Below are 7,072 nucleotides of genomic sequence, written 5' to 3' on the forward strand. Positions count from 1 at the left end.
GCATTGGACTAATTGGTTTCCCCTGGCCGAGTCAGGATTGTTGTGTTTATGTGCGTTATCCTGTATACGCCAGATAATAATTTTTAAAAAACTAGATACCCATCACGGGTTGTACAGAATTGTTAGAAATGTGTATTTCAGTTTTGATTTTTTCTTGTTGCGTGTTATTTAAAAGGTATTGATCATAGTAACTGCAATCTTTTGCCCGCAAATGGCCATGGTAACAGTGTTAGTAATGTGTTTACCGCTCACCACGGTAACTTTGACATTGACTGTCGGCGCTTTACACCTTATTGTTTTATATTTCTAGATATTGTAGTGCTCCCTTGCTGACTACCCTGTCCTGATGAAGACCCCGATGTAAGGCTAGACAAACGCCTACAAGTGTAGCGTGGGGTCGAAACGTCGACGGCTACTTCTATGTCCTGTTCAGTTGACACTCCCCCATTATTCTGAACTCTTCGGTGTCAACAGAAATAGTTCAAACCTTTGGGATATGTTATAATCCCCCAATTTTTTCGGCTCAGGGATCTGAAGCCATGAAACTGTATTGCATTTTAAATTAATATTGCAATATATAAGTTGTCACGAACTTTATTCTCTCACTGTCCTTCTCCTTCACATCATCACGCTATCCCACTCCCCTTTCCTTTCTTGGGGCACTTTTATTGACCAAATGATATGGATCATGCATTGCAATTAACTGACATTGTATGTTACTACATTTGATTTCTCTATAATAAATGCAAGCACATGTATAAAGCTCTACAGGTTCCATGTGGATTCCTTGGGTAGAACCCCCCTCTTAGATCAAAGTTGGAGTTGTGAAGGCAGCAATAACATGCCTAATGTACTATAGTATCAGTTTTCCTGCTGTTTCTGTGTTAGGCTTGCTTTTTTGGGGCTTGTGTAGTCCTCATATAGTAATGACTGGGTCAAAGAGGTCCTATAAGGGAGTAAGAACAATTATTTACCGGTAATCTTCATTAAAGCTCTGAGAACACTTCACTGGCTCCCTATCAGGGAAAGGGTGACATTTAAGGCCTTCTGCATAGGACATCGGATCCTCCATGGGAGAGGCCCTAGGTACCTGCATAACTATCTTAAGCGGTATGAGCCAATCCGCCAATTAAGATCCTGTGGCACGGGCAGGTACAGGTCCCGAAGGTAAAAAGAGCAAGAATGGGTGGAAAATCCTTTAGAGCCTTGACTGCTAGGTTATGGAACAAGCTGCCAGAAAGGCTGCGCTTGGAAAACTCGGAGCTTATATTCCGAAGAGAGCTCAAAACAATCCTGTTCCCCAAACATCAGTGCTCGAAATAGGTCCTATCGTCCTAATCAGATTTAAACACTAATGGAAACAACAGCAGCAACCAGCGCGGGGACACACCTGTTGGTGCAACCAAGCGCTTTATAAAATATATAATAATAATAATAATAATACCCCGATTATGGTCCTCCTCGTCCCGGTCAAGTCCCCCACCCCATTGGTTGTCTAGTCTTGTTACTAGTAAGCATGGAGAAAGGTGGGAGGGGCCTTTATTCAGTAGAAATTTTAACCCCTCCTATGCTCATGACGAGCTGAGCTCGTCATCACCCGCCCGGCGCTCACACGCGGGGATAATTCTCCTGCTGTGCTGATAGTTCTAATGAAACTGGCGTGGTCGTGACGAGCTCAGCTCGTCATGAGCACAGCACCACTGTGCTGTATGACGAGCTGAGCTCGTCATGAGCACTGGGGCGCTGTGCGCTCCCTCGCACCGCGGGGGAATTACCCCCACGGCCAAGGGGTTAAAACAATACTAGCGTACCTGTCGGGAGTCTGACTGCCTCATATAGTAATGACTGGGGAGAGGAAGACCTTAATCGGGGTAATGACGATTACCGGTAAGTTATTGTTCATTTGTCTCTTGTTTATTCTGGCCTTTCTGGGGGCTGTGTGTGATTGCCCATGTCTTTGTGACTGGTTCCAAGCAGTTTTGCTCTGACTATAAAGTCTCTCTTTCAGTTTCATCTCCATTACAAGCTGGTTCTATCACCGTTTCCGGATTTGTGACGTGTCTAAGGCAGCAACCTTCAGTCTCTCTGGGAATCACCCCTGCTTCTGGGTCACAGAAATTACTGTTTTAATATCATGATGTCCCATTCGCAGTGCTAGCTTGAGGACCCCCAACCTCTTTAAGATGATGTCCTGCTATCTGCGATCAAGCGTCTCTTTCCGGGGACTCGCATGTATACCTGGCTCTCGACCCTCGGTCCTAGTCCACCATAGATGGCGGTGGCCAGACGCAGCTGGCAGAAATATGTCCTGTCCCAGGATGCTCCCTCCTGTACTTACCCCTAACACCAATATGGCAGCTGCTGTTTCTACAGGACTTCACCCGACATCACAATGTGTCCTGCTGCAACGAAGAGGGGGACTTCTATGCAGATGGGGTGCTCCGCACCTTCCCCGAGACCTGTGAGGCGTTTCACATGCTGCTCGGGCAGTTCTTGACCTAGGGGGCTGTCTCTCACGTGCTAACCTCAACTTGGGAACAGGAACCAATGGGGTCTGTGACCTCGCTCCCGCTTCACACCATGATGACATACGGGAACACACGTAAAGTCACCAGGGCCCTGTACGTAGCTCTCCTGAGACAGGGTCAGAAACCGAACGTTGAGTCAAGGGACCGCAGGACGGTGGACCCCCGCCTCCCATTAAAGGAGAATGGTTCCAACCCTGCGGCAGGTCAGAGATGTCTCACGGAACTCACGTTTTTATTTTATTCAATTCAACTTCCTGCATCACACCTACCTCACACCCCACTGTTGTCACACATGTTTGCTACATCCAACTAGTGCCCACAATGTGGGGTGAGGGGTGTAGGATTCTTCCACAAGGTATGGGACTGCCCGGGATGCGGCGAGGCTGGGAGGAGGTGGGGAGATTACCTACCCTGGTTGGCACAGCAGGCTTACCATCCATCACTGCAGGGGCGGCCTTAGGCATGTGCAAGCTGTGCACCTGCACAGGGCCACCAAACCCCAGGGGCCACCACGCCAATATATATCCTTAATGTAATAATCCTCTGAGGATGGATACATATTTGTGTGGCGGCCCCTGGCAGGGATTTGGTGGCCTCTGGCTCTGTTCCACTCCCCCCTTCCCCCCCCCCCCCTCTTCACTGGCCTCCGTGCTTCGCCCCACCCGGGCCCCCTCTTCCAGGGCCCCCTACCTACGCTCCCTGCTCAGGGCCACCATGAGCCTGGAGCCGCCCCTGATCACCGGAGCCCTGCTAACTGAGTATCTAACCCAAAGCCAAGGGAAACAAGACGAGTATCTCCAGTGCTTTAAATGGGCCGGTACTGTCCGGTACGGAGTACCAGCACCTTTGTATTTTGAGGAGAGAAATGCAATACCTTTAATTGTCGAGTACCGGCACTTCTCAGAAACAAGCAGGTACTCTGGTACGGAGTACCTGCACTTTTATTTTTCCATTTCAAGCACTGAGGGGCAGATCTACAAGGAAGTGCCGCAGCGTGGCACCGCAAGCCCTTTGGCTGTGCCAAACTGCAGCACTTCCGAAGCACAGGGATGCAATATATTTACAAGAATATGTTGCATCTCTGTGCTTCCCCCTGCGCTGGCACACAAACTGCTGCCATGCGCTGGCGCAGGCACCCTTGCACCATGGTGCAAGGATGCCTGCGCCGTGGGGAGATAGTTTTGGGTGCAGGAAGGGGCACCTTCCTGCATAAAAACAATCACTACAGGCAACACCCATGGAACGCCCCTTCAACGCAAAGTGCTGCGTGTGAAGGGGCCGTCTTTACAAGGAGAGGAAAAGCCACGCAGGGTGGCTTTTGCTGTCCTTGTAAATATGGAGGACCCCCCCTGCGCCACAAGTACGTCACGAAAAGTGACGTACTCGTGGCGCAGGGGGCTTGTAAATCTGCCCCCGAGAGCGAGTTATAGAGGGTAGGGCCCTTGTTCTTGGGCACCGAGAACATTTGACAAGCTTTCTGGCAATGCAAGCAAGCAGTTGCCTGTGGAAGTTTGACCTGCTGGCCACTCCGGAGCAGACCCTGTGTGCCCTGGGAGTCCTCAGAGGCAGGCTGAGTGAGGGATGGGTTAATTCCGGTATAAAGATGAGAACAATGTGCACAGATCCAGTTCTAAGTGGAAGAGTACTCTAGAAACTTGCACATATTTCTGTCTGTTCGTGTCTTCCAAATCCCTCACTTTATAGACAGTGCCTTGACCCCTGCGCAGAGAGCCACCCGGCCCTCTACTGCAATGCTGCAGTTTTCACGCACCCGGGGGCGGCGGGCTCGACCCGAGGGATAAATAAACGGCCGGAGACCGCTCAGGGTCTTCCGGCCACGAGAGTGAAAGTAGTTGCCTCGTGTCTTTATTATAAGCGCTGCTGTGGCCTCGTTCTACCCAGGCCCCGCCGCGCTGCACCCTGTTCATCCGTTGAAACCGATGCCCGTCACTGACCGTCTCCTGTCTGTCCGCCACGGGCGACCCTGCTTCGAGCTGAGATCCGAGCTCAGAGATTTTACTTCTGCCAGATGTCCGTGGAGTGAATATTTCTATCTGCGTTTTTAATGGGCAAAAGTTCTCTCATAGTTTGAGGTGTGATGCGGCCTGGAATCTTCTTAGCTTACCTGGGGTGGGAGCCCATCCCAGGAATGCCCACGGACCCACCAGATGCACTGCCTCCATACAGCTGTTCACATACCAATTAACTGGTACCGGCCATAGCGAAGTCAGAACCACGATAAGGCGTTCATTGAGAGCATGAAACGAAGTTATACTGAGAAACTGAGTGAAGGTTAATATTAGAAAATAAAAGCACGCGGTGTGCTGCTCATAGCATCAAACGGATGAGGGATGTAAGAAAATTAACAAATAAAAACACTGTAATAATCTGGCCCTTGAAGTAGCTAAACTATTAGAAATCTGGCTGAGTGGCTTGTGCTCTGTCTCCCTCAAGTGGCCGCATTCTTAATTGCAACCATTTTTTTTTCCTTTCACTCACCCTCACACACCCTTACAGCCTCACATCCCTCACCCTCACAACCCTCTCACCCTCACACCCTCACCCTCAAACACCACATCACTCAGGAACACCACCGCATCACTCAGGCACACCACCACATCACTCAGAGACACCACTCAAGGGTACCACCACGTCACTCAGGGACACCACAACATCACTCGGGGACACCACCACATCACTCGGGGACACCACCACATCAGCTAACCATTCACAAACAATGTTTATATACCAATTGCAAATAAAAATAAAAAAAAGGTAATGCAAAGCATTGTCATTTACAATGCCAGTAACTCAAACTTTAATGCTGCGCCCCCTATTGCGTTGTAAATGCTTGTTTATTGACTGTTTGGTTCGTGCGTGTTAGTATGTATGAGTGTATGTGTATTTGTGAGTGAGTCTCCTGAAAGGGGGGGGGGGCTGGGAGGAGGGGGGTTGTGCGAGTGTCTGCATGTGAATGCATGAGTGTAAGTGAGTGTGTATGCGTGTGCGCCCCCTCTCGGTTGTACTGAACGGCACTCGCCGCCTGCCTCTCTGCCTCAGCCCTCCCCCTGCTCCCGGGCTACTGGGGAAGGCCAAAAGAGGGCGACCAGGAACCGATCCTGCACCCGGAGCAGCCCAGCAGCAGCAGAAGAAAACCCTGCGCTGGGGGGTGGGGAGGGCGGGGTCCCCTGTCCCCTGTCCCCTGTCCTATCTTGGGGCAAAGGGTTTCATCTTTTTTGACCCAGTGTAAAGTGCAGCCGAATTTTCAATTTCCGAATGGAAAGTTATGGCCCCTGCGTGTTGTGGACTTGTCGGCGTTTTCTTTTTGAAGAAAGATACAATAAAAGAATAGAAGAAATTCCCCCAGAAGAGAAAAAGAAGAAGAAAAAAAAAACAGAAGTGCCTCTAGCGAGAAGCAAAATGCCTACAGCACCTGGTATTCCCAGGCGGTCTCCCATCCAAGTACTAACCAGGCCCGACCCTGCTTAGCTTCCGAGATCGGACGAGATCGGGCGCATTCAGGGTGGTATGGCCGTAGGCACGAGAGGCTGCCGGTGCAGGCCTCTTGTGCTGAGCCAGCCCCTGTCACGTCACCGGGGCTCCCTTCCAGTGCATTTAAACACTTCCAGTCCCTTTAAACACCTGCCCTCCCTTTCAAAGTTCCTGCACACGGCCAAGCACGGCCATCTCTCGCGCTTGCTGAGGCTGGGACCGCCCTTCTAAAGAAAGGGGCCGGCACGGGGGGCGTGGCTTGGATGGCAAGGAGGCAGCAGACCTAAGTCCGGAGCTCCCGACCCCCCCGAGACAAATAACGGCGAGCAAAAGGACGGAAACGCGAGGAGACATTAAAGAAACATAGGCGGACGTGCATGAACTGAGGGGGCACCGGATACGACCTTTCTCGAGCCTGCGGAATACGCTAAAGAGAGGCACGGAGCTGAAAAAGCTGCCGGAGGGACGGAAACTTTTAAGCACAAGATGGCGGCGAGCCACTAAGAGGAATAGCACACCACCGCAATCCCCAAGTAAGAGCGCTCCTGCAAGCCGGCAACTGGGAAACGCACGACTCCCCCACCCTCATGCGAGCGCCCCCCCCCGACCCAAACTCCAAACCAGCGAGGATCATCAACGCAGTAGGAGGGGGGCGCCAGGGCGGTGGCGCGGAGGGCGGCCATCTTGGTGAAGAAGGGGGATACCACTAAACAACAGCGCTGAACAACCAGACAGAGGGAGCGTGAGGGAAGACATCAACCCCCCTGACACCAGACGCAGCGCCAGCCCGGCGAACCCGGCGAGCGCTGAGAGCGACCGACGAGTGCTGAGAGCGACCGACTGCAGAGGAGAAGGCGAAGGCACAGAGCGCTAAGGAGAGGCGCCACATTGGTTAGGTCGGCGAAGCCACACCTCTGAGCCGATCGACACTATAGCGCATAACACACCAGACAGAGGGAGCGTGAGGAGAGACATCAATCCCCTGACACCAAACGAAACGCCCAACCCGGCAAGCGCTGAAGGCGACCGTGTGCAGAGAGAAAAGCGAAGGC

The 7,072-nt window shown here is 51.7% G+C and overlaps 1 non-coding gene across 1 annotated transcript; it reads right to left on the reverse strand.

Annotated features, from left to right (window-relative positions):
* Positions 1 to 5,949: 5,949 nt before the first annotated feature.
* On the reverse strand, positions 5,950 to 6,068 carry LOC147699000 (5S ribosomal RNA). Its single transcript, XR_015299526.1, has one exon. It is a non-coding gene; the product is annotated as a 5S ribosomal RNA (ribosomal RNA).
* Between the last annotated feature and the right edge of the window lie 1,004 nt (positions 6,069 to 7,072).

The sequence above is a fragment of the Lissotriton vulgaris genome, chromosome 8 (assembly GCF_964263255.1).
Source record: "Lissotriton vulgaris chromosome 8, aLisVul1.2, whole genome shotgun sequence".
NCBI lineage: Eukaryota > Metazoa > Chordata > Amphibia > Caudata > Salamandridae > Lissotriton > Lissotriton vulgaris.